We start from the raw sequence: 14,511 nt of genomic DNA, 5'->3' as shown, positions 1-14,511 counted from the left end.
TAAAGATTCGATTCTTATTGCCACATCAGAAGCCAACATGTCTATACGGTTATTAACCTGCTTAAAATCAAAATTTATAGATTCAATTTTAGACTGTAATTCGACATTGGAAGCTTCAATTTTGGATTTTAACTCTTCGTTGGAAGCTTCAAGCTGATATTTTAATTCTTTGTTTGAATCTTCAAGCTGAGATTTTAATTCTTTGTTAGAATCTTCAAGCTGAGATTTTAATTCTTTGTTAGAATCTTCAAGCTGAGATTTTAATTCTTTGTTAGAATCTTCAAGCTGAGATTTTAATTCTTTACTAGAATCTTCAAGCTGAGATTTTAATTCTTTGTTAGAATCTTCAAGCTGAGATTTTAATTCTTTACTAGAATTAACTACCACGAACTGAATGTTCTTGATTGTTTCTAGCAGATCGTTAAAATTAGGACTAATACTCTCTTTGTAAGCTGACAATTCATATGGATTATAGCTAGGTTCACAAGATTTACAAAAGTAATTCTCTACCGTAGTAGAATAAATAGACCAATGTACAACTGACAACTTAAGACAAGAAAAGTGAAACCATAAAAGACATTTATAGCACTGAACAAATCTGATGTCAGCTTTCGTATCACCACAACATTCCACCTTGCGAGTACTGGTATCAGTCTTATCATCAGAATTAACTTCTTGACCTTGAATGTTTGTAAACATTGCTAGATATGTGCCCTCGTATTGCATAGCAGTTTTCTTTCTGCTACGAGATTTAGATGAATCTCTGGAAGACATTTTTCATTAACGAAAATAAACTTACACACACTTAAATACTTGAATATCAATCAAATGTAGTTAGAATTCGCTTCAATCCCAGACCTACTGAGATTATATTTCACATCATTTATCCGAAGAACTACTTAACTTCAGAGTCCTGACACACGGTCGCCACTTTTTGCTAGTGTCGTAGAGGTTTGAGCATTTTACATTATACTCAGTAAATCACTGTTCTACCACACAGCAAATTATGAAATAACAGTAATGTATATAGTTCAAAATCACAACACTGTTCTCTGATGAGTATACTTATAATTTGCACTGAATAAATACATTAAATAATTCACAAATTACTATGATTCGAACTATATGCAAAAACGTTCTTGTTATCTCCTTCAATTGTTTTCAACAACTGGTTGCTACGCAACAAAACAGTATGCTATAACATTTCTTTCTTTTTCTTTTACACAAGAAGTGGTTATACATTTTACAATTTGAAAACAGTCACAACTGCAGGCATTCAGAAAATCTTCCATGCAAAATTATAAACTGGACCCAATATATTTTTACAGTGCGCCAGGCCTAGCATGGTCTGCAATGTTTTTAAACACTAAAATGCAATTGGATCTGATCCAGGATCAAGATATGTATCTGTTTATGGAACAATGTATAAGAGGAGGGATGGTGCAATGTTCTCAGAGATATGCCAGAGCAAATAACAAATATATGCCTGATTATGATCCAGCACTGCCATCAAATTATATACTGTATGTGGATGCCAATAGCCTGTATGGTTATGCTATGATGAAAAAATTGCCATATGCAGGGCTTGAGTGGGTTGAAGATTTCAATATTGAAGATCTTAAGGATTTTGATGACAGTAACTATGGCCTGTTCTTAGAGGTTGATCTGAGAATTCCTGATGATTTACACAACACATTTTCTGATCTGCCCCCAATTCCTGAGGTTGAGTGCTCATCTGGCTCTAAACAGAAGAAATTGATGATGACTCTGGAGCCAAAACAGGGTTATGTCATATATTACAAAAACCTCCAGTTCCTGATGAATCATGGTGTTCAAGTGACCAAAGTTGGAAAAGTTTTGAGGTTCAGGCACTCAAGATGGTTGAAGCCATATATTGATACAAACACAGAGCTTCGAACATCTGCAATGAGCCAATTTGATAAGATCTTGTTTAAATTGATGGTAAATTCAGTGTATGGCAAAACAATTGAAAATGTCAGAAAACATATTGATGTTAAAATAATTACTGACCCCAGCCGGAGCAAAAAATTGATTGCAAAGCCTAATTTCAACTACAGAAGAATTTATGATGAAAATATGGCACTTTTCAACATGAAAAAACAAAGATTAAGTTTGATAAACCTATTTATGTAGGGGCTGTGATATTGGAATTGGCCAAATTACACATGCTGGAGCTCTATTATAATGTGTTGAAACCTTTTTATGGTGATTGTGTAAAATTGATGTACATGGACACAGATAGTTTTGTTCTTGATATTCAAACAGAAGATGTTTATCAAGATATAGCACAGCCTGAATTGTTTAAATATTTTGATACCAGTGAACATACAAAGATTCAACCCCACAACAAAAAGGTGCCTGGTAAGTTAAAAGATGAGACACTTGGTGATGTTATTGTGGCATTTGCTGGGTTAAGGGCCAAGATGTACAGCTTTGAAACATGTAGTGGTGCTGTTGCAAAAAAAGCCAAGGGCATTGGCAGAGTGACTGTAGACAAAGAGCTTGAATTTGAAGATTATAAAAATTGCCTCAAATCATGTAGCACAATCAGAACATCAGAAAATAGAATTCAGAGTGTGGATCACTTGTTGCCTACAAATATTGTAAGAAAAGTGGCTCTGGACCCACATGATGATAAGAGATGCATTTTATCATGTGGCATACATAATTTACCATGGGGTCATTGTGATTTGAAAAATGGCAATCAATGCCCAATTACAGAGCATGATTTGAAATAAATAAACATGCCTATGAACTTATTTGGGTTCAAAAAACAGGCTATTATGGACCTGCCAACACCACAACCCTCTTCTGATATAATATCTAAACTAAGTGCTTTGTTAATTATTCACTTGAACAGCATACTTACAGATGTTGATGATGAAACAGGTAAAATATTGTACATATTTAACAATAATTTAAATCATTACCAATTACCTGTAGGTGGTCAATTGCAATTTATTACAACCCCTGAGGGTAATGTCAAGATTTCAATAGGGAGAAATATTTATAGAATTAAGCACTCAAACATGATTTCTGGCACTGTATATACTGTTTCTGCTGTTGACTGCTTATATATTGAAGTCCCGGGATCCTATGACAAGCTTATACCTTTTTTTATAGAATTAAGAATTAGATATTCAATAATAAATAACCACTAAATCAAAATGCCTAATGATATATTTGGCCATACAAGACATGAAGGTCACAGTGATCAGATTCTGATGCTTGATGTCAGAGTCAAGAAATTAAGAAGTGATTTACAAGCTTTACAAACCACACTGAATGCCAGTCTTCAATTAGAAATTACAAATTTACAATCACAATGCATGGACCCTCTTCTTAAAATTGATTCTGAACTCAAATTGTTGCTTCAGAAATATACTGATTTGGCCACATTGGATAATTTTCAAAGTTTAGAAGAAGCTGTAGCAGCTCTTCAAGCCAAATTTAAGACCCAGGCTACCAACTCTGAGCAATTGAAACAGCAATTGGAAGAGCAGATAAATAATGTCCAGGCACAGCTCCAAACAATTGTCAAAAGCATAAAATCACAAGAAGATTTTGATCTAGTGATTTCCACTCTAAAGGAACAGATTCAATCACTGGAGATACCTAATCTGGACCCCTTGAACAATGCCATAGCCGAGGTTAAAGAAAAAATTGAGACACTTGAAAATTTTATGAACAACTTGCCATCTTCTGATGCTTTGAGTGCAATAACTCGGAGTGTTGCCAATATTAAGCTGCAACTTGAAACATATGAAGATTTTGGAAAAATTCAAAGTACCATAACCCATCTTGAGGGTACAATAGCAGCAGTGCAAAGTGATTTGGCAAATATACAAGAAACTCTAGAATCCCGCTTGCCTGGGATTGTAGATACCCTTGTTAGTGTCCAGCAACAGATCACAAAGCTTGAAAACCTCAACACTGAATCTGAGCTATCTCATTTTCATCACTTGATTGATGATATCCAAACAAAGCTTGAAATTTTACAACAATCAACACCCACTCAGGCAGATATAGCCCTGCTCCAAGATGCTATGCGTGGTGTGGTTGATGCTTCTGAATTAAATGATGTGAAATTGGCACTTGAATCTTTGCAAAATACTGTATCAAATCTGCCTACATCACAGGAACTTAAAAATATTAAGAGAGCTGTGAATCGCATATTGAAATCAGAAGATATCAAGAATATCCAGACAGAGATCAAACAACTCACTCAGACAGTGGCCACTCTACCAACCAATCAACATATTAATGAACTGCATGCCCTGTTTGAGGATATCAGAAGACAGGTCCATGATCTTACTGCTCAAAATTCAAAATTGGCAGTTGTTGAAAATTTACAGCAAATTGTAGCTAATATCTAGCAACAGCTAGGGACCATGGAATCCAATCAAGCAAATGCTTTGTCTGTTTTTGCCACCCAGCTACAAGAAATTGTGCAACAATACAAGAAACTTGCTGTGGACATAAGAATCAAGCCTGGGCACGATGAGATTGTTAGGACCATCAATGAGCACCTTTAATCTGTAACAAGCAGATTGCTTACAGCAGAAAAAGAAATAACCGGCATAATCGAGAATCCAAAACATACAGTAATTCTTGAATTGTACAGCATCCCCAACAAAGAATATGATTCACCATTTACACCAGGTGGCAAAATATATATGTTGTCCCCTGCACAATTTTATTACCAGTTTTTTGTTGGGGGCACACTTAGACAAATCAAGATCAAATATTGGCTACAGCCACAGGCACACCACTACCCTACCTTATCAATAACAAATGCTGATAACAAACCAAAAATCACCAGTGTAGAGTTAGAGGATTTTACAGATCCCGATACATTAGAAACATCTTATGTTGAAGATGATGGCTCTCTGGAATTTCATATACAAACAGGAGACAAATTATATTTAGAAAATCCTGTAGTATCAGCTGCTGCACACCCCATAGTTGCAATATTCTTGTTTTCATATTATGTCTAGATAAATTATTGTTGATGAATTACACAGACAAGCCAGACATAATTATAAGAGACTGCCAGTAGTCACAAAAGGCATAGATGATTTATGGCTGAGCGACTTGATTGAGATGGCAAGTGGACAGCTGAAAAACTTAGACAAAATCAACAAGGGCTACAAGTATCTACTCACTGTAATAGACACATTTTCAAAATTTGCCTGGGCTGTGCCACTCAAATCCAAGACTGGAAAATGTGTTACAGAAGCCATCAGTACAATCATCAATCAGAGTGGAAGATCACCGCGCTATTTGCAAACAGATAATGGCAAAGAATTTTATAATTCAGTGTTTCAACAATTTATTAAAAGCCAGTCAATACAACATTATTCGAGTTACAGTGATCTCAAGGCCTCAATTGTAGAGAGATTCAACAAAACCCTAAAAAATCTTATGTATAAACAATTTACACTTCAAGGTAATTATAAATGGTTCAGTATTCTTCCAGAACTTCTACAAAAATATAACAACTCGGTCCATTCCACAATCAACATGAAACCCTCTGAAGTAACTTCATCTGATGAGCAAAAATTGATCAGTACTGTTTATTATCCTAAATACCAGCCAACAACAAGAAAAGCCAAATACAAGGTGGGCGATCAAGTAAGAATCAGCAAATATAAGCACTTATTCAAAAGAGGCTTTACAAAAAACTGGAGCACTGAATTATTTACAGTGGTTCAAGTTAAACCTGGGAACCTTAACACATATATAATAAAAGACCACCGAGGAGAAATTCTCAAAGGCAGGTTCTATGAAGAAGAACTCACCAAAACTAAACAGCCTGACACATATCTCATAGAAAAAATCATCCGCAAAAAAGGCAACAAGTTATTTGTCAAATGGCTAGGACTTCCAGAACACAGCTGGATCGATGCAGACAAAGTGATAATATGAGCACCTGGGATGTTATAAAAAGGCTGCCGGAACCTGAACAGCAGATTAAGAGAAATGGCAAGTTGCTACCTGATAATATTAGGTGTCTTATTGTTGGGCCATCGGCTTGTGGTAAAACTACACTAATGATTGATAATTTTTTATTGGCACCCAACTGGTTAGACTGGAAAAACAGGCACTTGTATGTTTTCTCTAAGAGCTTGGAACAATTAAAATATCAGCAGCTGATGAAGCTATATGATGGATTGGATATAGCCACTTTTGAACCAGATGTTAAGCCACTCCATGACTGTCTCGATAATTCTGTTGTTGTGTTTGATGACATTATACTGGATAATCAAAACAAGGTTAGAAATTTTTTTACACAGGGCCGACACAAAAACATAGATTGCTTCTACCTTGCACAGACTTTTTCTAAAATACCCAAGCAGCTGATCCGAGACAACAGCAATTTTATATGTGTGTTTCATCAAGATCATACCAACCTCAAACACATACATGATGAATATGTAGGTGGGGACTTGAGCTACAATAATTTTTCCAAGTTTTGCATTAGATGCCGGAACCAGGATAGTTATGGGTTTGTCACAATTGATATGACAAGAACACCTAATACTGGCAAATATAGAAATAAAATTAACAATTTTCTAGACATTGAAACATATATAAATAACCATGAAAAGGCCAATTATTGATGATCTTAAATTAAGAGATTATCTTGTAAAAAGATTTAAGGGATGGAAATCAGAGAACCGAGGTTTTTATGAACAACACAAACAAACAGAACAGCCTATTATTGATGCTATTAGTGAATTAGGTAAAAATATCAAAACTGTTACAGAGCAAAATCAAAATTTGATCACAGAGCTTGTACCTGTAGCTGCAAGAAACATATTAGATTATCCATTCACCCCACTTTCTAGTATTCATACACCTAGTTCTGTTGGTCCTAGAAGAATTGAAGCTGGGGCCTCCCCCATGGCGCAGTGGTAGCGTCATTGCCTTGTAATCAAGGGGTCCCGGGTTCGATACCCGGTGGAGGTACAAGTGGTTCGGATCCCACTTTAAACTGTAGGTCCAGTCCCGATTAGCCTTACTGTGCATAAAGTGGACTTAAAACACCAACTCAAACCAAACCAAGAATTGAAGCTACTCAGGATCCTATTGAATTGGGTCTTCTTGCTCAAAAATATTTAAGCACACCTAAAGACAACAAAGATGAGGTTTTTGGCTTATATGCTGACACAGAGCGTGATGGTAGCATCATTCATAGAATTGGCAATTTCAGAGTAACATTTATGGGAGATGATCTGATTGTATATTCAGAATGTCATCTTGGAGAAAAAGGTGCTTTTGTTAAATATCCCGGCACACCTGGATTGTGGGAACTGATGACTAGGAAGAGACCTGGCAGCTATACAGATCAAGATTATGAGTATTACAAAGAAATATTAATAAAATCAGATGCTCTATACCAGAACAATGATCCCACACCAAAAAGAGTCAAGTCTAGCAGTGGAGCAAAATATAACAACGTAATCAAGCCCATATGGTCACAGATCAAGACTGGCAGTGGAATCAAACATTACAACACCCTGCCCAAAGAATTTGTGTGGGTTGATGATGTCAGGAAACTTGTAGATAGGTTATTGGTGATAGCTGGGGAGGAAAATGCTGGCAACCACAATTTTTACAATGAAAAGGTTGGAATTATGGACATGATAAGCACCAAATTGTCTAATTTTATAGTGAATGACACTAAGGGGATTGGATATCTTATAAAAATTATTAATACTCTACCACCTAAATTTTGGAATATTTCTGAGGGTCGGGGGCTTGTTAATGATATTATAAACAAGCTGCCATTTGAACTACACATTCCAGGATATCAGTATTGTGGTCCAGGCACAAAATTGGATCATAGATTAAACAGAGGTGATCCTGGTGTTAATCCCCTAGATGCTGCTTGTAGAGACCATGACATAGCATACAACACACATTCTGATCTTGACAAGAGACATGTTGCAGACAAGAAATTAGAAGAGGCTGCATTTGGTAGATTTGTAAGCAAAGATGCTTCTTTAAGTGAAAAAATAGCAGCATTGGGAACCACCATAGCTATGAACACCAAACAAAAACTGGGGTGGGGGTTGTGAATATATATATAATAAACCTAGGATGAAGGCCAAGGGTGTTATGTATCAGGTACCTTATGCAGGTCTTAAATCTCTCAAAACTATTGATAGTCTTTTAACCAAAAAGCAGCGCAAGAAAAAAAATTCTTGTATTGCAAAGGGCCATGGTATGAAATTGTTGCTTAGTACCCCCCAATTAAAAAAATTACAGCAATCTAGGAAAAAATCACATGTGGGGGGATTTATATTTACTATCCCTGCCATCTTAACTGCTCTCGGGGCTGTTGGGAGCTTGGCTGGGGGATCAGCTGCCATAGCAAAAACAGTAATAGATGCCAAGAAGAATAAGGCAGAATTAGATGAATTGAAGCGCCATAATCTGGCCATTTAGAAACAAGGCAAAGGTGTTAAGAGAGCCATGAATAAGTTTAAAAAAACAAGAGCCGCTTACAAACCAAGATATTGAAGCTTTAATCAAGCCACTGGGCATCAAATATTTTAGAGGTGTGTACATGTCTGATTCTTTACCAGAGCAACCACTCAACAAAGAGTGTGGCATTGTTAATTTGGATAAGTACAAAAATCAGGGCTCTCACTGGATCTGTTATCTTAAATATTTAAAAAATGAGGCATTTGTTCTTGATTCATTTGGAGGTGTTCCACCTGAAAATTTAATAAAATATCTAAATTCAGCTAATCTTTATTACAATAATGCCCGTGTTCAAAATTTCAAAGATGTTAATTGCGGACATTTGTGTTTATCTGTTCTTAGATATATGTCTCAAATAAATAAACCATCAATTGAAAATTTTCAAAAGGCCTTGTGGTATCTGAAACATCATGGGGGTATTCCATCTCACCAGCCAAAATTCAATATTGAAACTTAGATTGCATGATGACATAGTGTATCCCAAAACAATAGCTCTCAGAGCATTTTATGGCATGTACTTGATCCCTAATATTACACACCACAACAACACAATTGCAGTAGGGGATCAAAAAATTGTCATCACTCCAGGGCAATATAATCTGTCCACTCTAAATGCTCAATTACCCAGAGGTATAGTTTTAACTCAAAATTCTGTCACTCACAGAGTAGAGATTGTATCTGCTACAGAAACAGTGGATCTGGGTACTATAGGAGAGCTGTTAGGCTTTGAGAACAACACAAAACTTGAACCAGCCATCAAACACACTGCTATTAATATACCTAAATTCTTAGCCATAGAGACTCTGAATATTCACTGTAATGTGGCCGAGGGTATGATCACCAAATCAAATGGCATAGGCACTCACAAACAAACTGGCATTATTGCAACATTCAAACCTAATTCTGAATTTATGGAGCCAATCATCTACACTCCATCACCAACATTATATTTTCCTGTGTGCCATAATAGAATAGATTACATTGAGTTGATGGTCACTAATGAAAAAGAAGAATTAGTTGATTTTGCTGGAGCCACAACAACTGCAATCATAGAGATTAATATTTAAATAAAAATACATACAAAAAAATGGAAAATATTGAGAGTTATGAGCTACAATCATTCCCCCCAAACAGGAGGACATTTGCAAATTTAAATCAACCCAACACAGAGATTGAGGTTGATCTTTATGTAGGGGATGGCTTTATACACCCTCACAGAGCAGATCTATACATCAAATTTGATGTTGTAAAGCTCGATGGTACAGATTATCCGGCAAATTCAAATATAAGATTGGTGGACAATTTTGTGCCGCATCTGTTCTCTGAAATTGAGATCAGAAAGCATGGTGTTGTTATAAACAGAGTAGATTATCCCGGCATTACCTCCACAGCTTTGGCCACACTAAAATTATCCAAAACCGAGGCTTCTTACTACAAAATAGGTGGATTTGAGGCTGGTGATAAGATATTATCCAAGAGCCACAGAGTGCTGTTTCCTATGCGCCTATTGCCAGGATTCTTCTCAGATTACAAAGATATTATGTGGAAGGGTGGTTTAAGAATCACATTTAGAAGAGCTGCCAATGATAATAATGCTTTGATGAGGTACAGTACATTAAACTCTACAGGGGAAGCTATGCCTAATACCCTACCTGATGAGGGCAAGTGCATTATTCAGACTATGGAGCTAAGAATCCCGGTTGTTGAGTATGAAGCCAGTTATGCTCTTAAATACAAAGCAGATATAATAAAAAATCCACAGGTACCTTTACAATTTTATACATATCAATGTGTACAGAAGCCCGCCACTGGTACCTATTATGAGTTTGATGCTACAAATTCATTCTCCAGTATACAATACGACATGCCAGATTTTGTGGTGGTACTGTTTCAGACTGGAAGACACAATAATCAGGAAAAAAATTCAAGTAAATTTGATAGCTGCAACATCAAGAACATATATCTTAAAAATGGCAGAAATGAGGTATTTCCTAGAGAAAATTATAATTTAGACATGTCCAAGAATTATTTCCTCAAATTATATGAAGCATTTACAGCATACAAAAGGGTCACTACTGGCAATACTGACATGTATTACACACCAGATGAATTCAAAGCACAGAGACCCATGTTTGTCATCAACACTTCAAAAAGGAAACAAGTTGTGATTAATGACAGGACAAACATTAAAATTATCTGTGAATTCCACGAAACACTCCCTGATGACACCATATGTAGTGTTATTCTCATAGGTGAAAAATCATATGTTTATGATGTAAGAAATGAAAGAGTCACAGAGCAATTCTAGAGGGGCTCTGCATATTACATTGTTTTAATATTAGATAAACAAATTGAACCTGGTATCCAATTGAACTTAAACCGGAAGTAAATATGTGTGGGTGGGTGTGGGATTTTGACTTAATTTCAAGTGTATCCAAAACAATATCAAAAGAATCATATTTTTGACAGGATTATGGACAAAAATCTGGCAGATGCAGCTTTTGTAAGTGTAGGCAAATCAATCTGAGGGGGCTCATCATTTGTACACTGTAGTTTCGGGAAATTCCCGAGGGCATTTTTACAAAAATCTTGGGTTAGACGGGGTGCTACACTTGAGCAATATGCTCATATGCTCATCTTGAGCTAGGTTTAAGTGTAGCCAAATCTGCCAGAGGGGGGCTCATCATTTGTTGAGTTTATAATAGCATCAATTACACTACTCAACCAAGTGAAGGAACACGCGAGAGAGAATGGGGCTAAATGGAGAGGGGTAACGTAACTGCAGCGTTTGCGTTTCGCCCATTTCTACCTTGTAGCTTAGATTCTCGAGACAGCCAGCACCTGGATTAGTCTTTCATGCTCACAAGTGGATAATTGTTTATCGTCAGGTCCGTAATCGATCCAACTTGCGTATTGTTTCATTTCAATACGGAACTTGGACCTTATTTAAACTGATTCGGGAAAAAAGGTTCCTGGACCTTATTGAAATTGAACCTGGAATAAAGGTTCCCGGACCGAATTTAAATTGGTTCATAAAAAAGGTTCCCGGACCGTATTTGAATTGGTTCATAAAAAAGGTTCCCGGACCGTATTTAAATTGGTTCATAAAAAAGGTTCCCGGACCGTATTTAAATTGATTCAGAAAAAAGGGTTCCTGGACCGTATTTAAATTGATCCGGTAAAAAGGTTCCTGGACCGAATTGAAATACTTTAGAGATAAAAAGGTTCTTTACGGTAAATAACCCATTTACGCTTGCTGATTTTATTTCCTCGACCGGAATTTTTTTTTTAAAAAAAAATCCTGGACCTTTAAGAACCCTGTTATTATTATTACAATAATTTATGGATAATTTTGAAAATGATGCATAGAAATGAAAATTTGGTTAGAAAATTAATATTTGGTGGTTATATATACCGATTAAAGTTTCTTACGGTTCCTTTTAAATTTAGTTTTTAACAATTGTACTTAATCAATATTTTTCAGGAATTTTGCACCATTTTAAGTTTTTGAAACCTATTTCAGGATTTTCTAAATCTAAATCTAATTTCATACTTTTAGAACCTATTTTAGGAAACTAAAATCACACTTTTTAGAACCTAAAAATCCGAGTTCTAATAACCCGTAATGCAACAGCCAGTGAGGCCGATTGAATTGATATATTTGTATCCTGTGGGCTCTACAACCAAATTAACGTTACAGTATATTGGGTTGCATAATAAACAGGCGCTTTATACACATTTCAAGCTTTGATTTCACAATATGGAAACCCGCAAATACCACACCACTCGTCTACGGTATCTGTGGAAACACTCTATTCCGGAAATATATGGAGAAAGCGAACGAAAACAGCGGAGTCAGGCAATTACTATACCATGGAGCGTTGGCCGATGCAGACTCGGATTGCAGCAAAGGAAGCCTTCATCCAAACAGGCACCGGGTACTGCGGCGGAACAATGAAGATCGCTATGCACCTGTTCCTGAGACACACAGCATTCTGAGGTGGGTTAGACAGTAGAGAATGTTGTGAACCGTTAGTCGCCGCGAAAGACGTGCTATTCCAAAGGACATGTTGAGATGCGCGTCATGAAAGCCTTCCCGCATCGCCTCGAACAGTGCATCCAAGCAGAAAGAGGACATTTAGAGGACGTTGTTTATTGTCAAGGTGCATTGATGTCTGTATTGTCCATATTATACACTCATAAACATATAAAGTTACTACAAATACTCACCGTCTTTCCGTTGTCATTTGAAACTGGTAGATACAATGTGCGCCACCCTGTATACACATACATATGTATATTAAATAAACAAAAAGTACATATACACAAATATATCCAAATCTTAAAGGAAACTTGAACCTAGGACGCGTGGCTTTGTCGCTTACAAATAAATGCCTGCTAAAGAAAACATACTAAGCATACACATCATACGTGCTGCTATGACGATATACATGTTAAAGTGCGCATGCAATGATTGATCGCAATACCTGACCCTCCAGACCAACATACTATTTAGCCGTTCATCACACTAGCCTGCACCGAACTTCACTCTCGAAATGATCATGTAAGGGTGCGGAGGGGGAGAGGCAGCCATTCTAAGCCCATAATCCAATTCCAGCAACGTCGAACAATATCATTCTCGTTTTCGCTGATAAAACAATGGTTCCATTTTAACCCAAATATTCGACTCTGGGCTCATTTGGAACGTCGCATTTTGGAATTCGAGCACAATGCCCCTTACCAGGCTCTAATTACGAAGCTCATATCAACCCTGGGGATTTGTGATCGACAGAAATGGCAAACCGCACACATTTAGCTATGAATCAAACGTAACCCTCCGGGATTCGCCTGGCGCGTTAATTTAAATGGTGGTAGAACCCCCGCCCCTCTTGCCACTACCCCCTTGCTCCATAGTCATGTATGATATTAGGAGTAAGCACGGGGTACATGAGAAAAAGATCCCAAAAGGTTTTTTGCGTCCGATGAGCCGATGGTTGAACGACCACAAAGCATTTACCGCACATCAGAAATAATTGAGCCCAATGCGAAACACCGGAACTCCAGGTAGGGGCATAATAATGCTGAAATGTAGATTATTAATGAAATTTCCAGTTCGCGTTGTCTCCTGGTTGTGGATGTTGCAATGAGTAGACAGGAGGAGCTGATCGTATTAGAAGCTACACGTTTCAATGTTGTTACGGTACAATTAATAAAGGTTGAAGCTCTTACATCCCATCCTAAATTGATCTTTATATTCTAAACCTCACTATAGCTATTAACTTCTAAATTATGCACTAATATCTTTGAAACGCCCTACTGCTGTTAAAGAATTGCGCATATCTAGCATTCTATATCCTATTCAGATGCAATCTCTTTCAAGAAGTGATAGATTTGACATTCTGTGAGCTACCAAACGCGAAACGGCAACCTGTCTGCCATGCAAGAGCCAAGTCTTTATATAGCTTTCTATATAAAATAAACAGTAGATACTCGATAGGAGCATAGTTCAATGGTTCTAATTCCTCTTTAACAGTTCATGTGTGACTGGGCTATATGTACAGTCACCGGAAATACAAATGGGACACATAGATCCTGAAATACTGGTTTCCTGCAATGCGTTATGTGTCTTGCCTATCTCTACGGCTATAGCAGAACATCCTATTGAAATGTTGGTATTGAAGTAGGGCCATTGCCGTAGTTAGGGAAGCCACTATTTCAGGATCTAAAGATCTCATTCTTATTGTCGGTGACTGTATCTAAGTGAAGGAAAAACTAAATTTGACAAACTTACGTTCAATTATTTCAGTGGAAGGAAATTATTTCGAAGGAAATTATTTGAGATACAAGATTTGCGAAACAATCATGTCCAAACTTGTCAATGGAAAAACAGACTCCTCCGCACTTCTCGTAAATATTAACTTTTATGTTCCATACTCAAAATTAAGGCCCAGAAATGACCTCTTCCAAATTTCATACGGTAGAACCAGGATGGCTGAA

This window comes from Lepisma saccharinum, chromosome 4 (genome assembly GCF_977018435.1).
Source record: "Lepisma saccharinum chromosome 4, izLepSacc3.1, whole genome shotgun sequence".
Taxonomy (NCBI): Eukaryota; Metazoa; Arthropoda; class Insecta; order Zygentoma; family Lepismatidae; genus Lepisma; species Lepisma saccharinum.
The sequence above is the reverse complement of the archived record's forward strand: the minus strand, read 5'-3'. Positions refer to the sequence as shown.